This window comes from Rhinatrema bivittatum, chromosome 6 (genome assembly GCF_901001135.1).
Source record: "Rhinatrema bivittatum chromosome 6, aRhiBiv1.1, whole genome shotgun sequence".
In the NCBI taxonomy this organism is placed as follows: Eukaryota; Metazoa; Chordata; class Amphibia; order Gymnophiona; family Rhinatrematidae; genus Rhinatrema; species Rhinatrema bivittatum.
In genome coordinates this window covers 200,842,147-200,845,333 of record NC_042620.1, presented here as the reverse complement: position 1 = coordinate 200,845,333, position 3,187 = coordinate 200,842,147, and positions in this window count along the sequence as shown.

The following is a 3,187-nucleotide window of genomic DNA, read 5'->3' as shown; positions in this document are numbered from 1 at the left end:
CCAGACTATTAAGTTTAGCATATAGTATAATTCCTTGGTGTAAGTACACCCTAATTATCCTGGCCATAGTATGAGTCCAAATAGAATGTGCGTCATGTCATACAAAGTCCACTTTTATCAGTTAAAAGACAAAATAGAAACCTATTCGAGTGACTTTGTATTGCACATAGTTTTTCATCTGAACACAACTGCAATGTGCTTTACGATTTAGTCCTTATGAAACAGACACCTCAGAAATGAATGGCCTAAAGCTACTTTCTGGCATTTTTGTTCAGCTACCCAGGAGGGTGGAATACTTTAGAAGATGATGACAAAAACTGTTTTGGATAAGGAATGATATTCTACTGACAGTCACGATCTATGGCTGGCAGTTGGGATATATTCTTCGCATACTAGATGGGTCAGAATATACTGGGCAGACTAGATGCGCCAGGTGATCTTCAATATCATCTACTATGCTACTATGGCATCCATACTGCATGATGGATATGTTGTTATAATTATACAATTACAATTGCATAGAAAGAGGCATGAGAAAATAATTTCCTTAAGGTCACATGTATACCTCATAGCAGAGAGGATTTGAACTTGAGTCTTTTGCAAGTCAGCACACTCTAGCCATTATATCTTAGCTTTTTCCCTCATATACGGGCCGATACAGAAAAAAGTGCGGGAGAGCTGGCGAGCACCCACTCTCCCGACGCGCGCACAGGCCACTCTCCTGTGCGCGCGATTTAGTATCGGCCCGCATGCAAATGAGGGCCCGCGGTAAAAAGAGGTGCTAGGGACACGCGCCTCCTTTTTGACAGGAGCGGCGGCGGTCAGCGAGTTTGACAGCCAATGCTCAATTTTACCGGTGTCGGTTCTCAAACCTGCTGACAGCCACGGGTTCGGAAAACGGACGCCGGCATAATTGAGCATCCGTCTTCCGACTCGCGGGCCGATTTTAATTTTTTTTGCAAATTTACAATTTTTTTTTACTTTTGGGTCTTCCGACTTAATATCGCTATGATATTAAAGTCAGAGTATGATTTTTCTGCTTCTCTGTACACTTCCCCGGTGCCGGCCGAAATTAAAATGTGCGGCTTGGCTGCACATTTTACTTTCTGAATCGCGCAGGAATAACTAATAGGCCCATCAACATGCATTTGCATGTTGCGGGCGCTATTAGTTTCGGGGGGGGGGGGGGTGTTTCGCTGCGTGTTTTCAACGCTCTATTATCCCTTACTGTATAAGGGGTAAAAATAGCGCGCCGAAAAAGCACGGCCAAACGCGGGATAACAGTGCGCTCTCCTCTGGAGCGCACTGTACTGTATCAGCCTGTTAGTAAAGTTTCCTGATGGTTATATTTCTTTTCAGTGTATTTCAATGGCACATTACTCCTTGACAAAGCAGAATAAACAAGTTGCAGTCTTGATGCCAATAGTTTCCAAAACTTGAATATGTTAATACTACTCTTGGATGACAAATTAAAAGCAACAAGAGATTAGTTGAATTGTAACAAAAAGAAAAAATGATGTTGCTCTAATACCTATATCCAGGCAGCTTTATTAATCCTTTGTACATTACTGAGGCAAATATCTCATAGCTCCAGTATGTCCATTTTTTAAAACTATTCTATCAAATTTTTGTTCAACTAGAGTATTTATCACTTAAGGGCTGAAGTACAGTATATTACTTGCAGAGTTCAGTGACATACTTTTTGGAAATGAACAACATGCAGTCACACTAATATCAACTGGTGTCTTTGTTTTAAATTTTTGGCCTTTAATTGTTGGTTCATTAAAATAGTAACATACATAGTAACATAGTATTGACAGAAAAAGACCAAATGGTCCATCCAGTCTTCCCAGCAAGTTTCTCATGGTAGTAACTGCCACTCCATGCAGGTTACCCCCAAGACTTTTCTGAAAGGATGCGCTCCACCTTAACCAGAGTGGAACCAAGCTGCTGGCACTAACTTTCAAGAAGGAGATAGCGCAGCTTTTAAATTAGAACAAGAGGGAAAGCCGACAGTCACTCACCAGTGCATGGTTCAGAGAAATGTATCCTTGAAGGATACTAATGAAACAGGAGAGTTAGGGCATCCCAACAGAGAGATTCCATTAAAAGCAACATAATCCATGTGCCTATATGTAAAAAATCACCGAAGCTAATGATTTCCGAATTATCCTTAACAACTGAAAAGCAGGTTGTTAATACAAACAAAAAACACACTTTGAAATGTCTGTATGCCAATGCCAGAAGTCTAAGAAGTAAGATGAGAGAGGTAGAGTGTATAGCAGCAAATGATGAGATTGACATAATTGGCATCACAGAGACTTGGTGGAAGGAGGATAACCAATGGGATAGTGCTATATCAGGGTACAAATTATATCGCAATGATAGGGAGGATCAACTTGGTGGGGGTGTGGCACTTTATGTCTGGGAGGGTGTAGAGTCCTATAGGATAAAGAGACTAAATGCTCAGTAGAATCTATAAGGGTAGAAATCCCATGTGTGTTGTGTAAGAGTATAGTGATATGAATATACTACCGTCCACCTGGACAAAATGGTCAGACAGATGATAAAATGCTAAGAGAAATCAGGGAACCTAACCAATTTGGCAGTGCAATAATAATGGGAGATTTCAATTACTCCAATATTGACTGGGTAAATGTAACATCAGGACTTGCTAGATGTAATAAAAGACTGCTTCATGGAGCAATTGGTTCAGGAACCAACATGAGAGGAGCTATTTTAGATTTAATTCTTAGTGGAACGCAGGATTTGGTGAGAGAGGTAACAGTGGTGGGGCCACTTGGCAACAGTGATCATAACATGATCAAATTTAAACTAATAACCGGAAGGGGGACAATAAGTAAATGTGCAGCTCTAATACTAAACTTTCAAAAGGGAAAGTTTGATAAAATGAGGAAAATAGAAAAAACTGAAAGGTGCAGCTGCAAAGGTTAAAAGTGTTCAACAGGCATGAACATTGTTTAAAAATACAATCCTAGAGGCGCAATCCATATGTATTCCACACATTAAGAAAGTTGGAAGGAAGGCAAAATGATTACAGTCATGATTAAAAGGTGAGGTGAAAGAGGCTATTTTAGCCAAAAAAGATCCTTAAAAAATTGGAAGAAGGATCCATCTGAAGAAAATAGGATAAAACATAAGCATTGTCAAGTTAAGTGTAAAACAT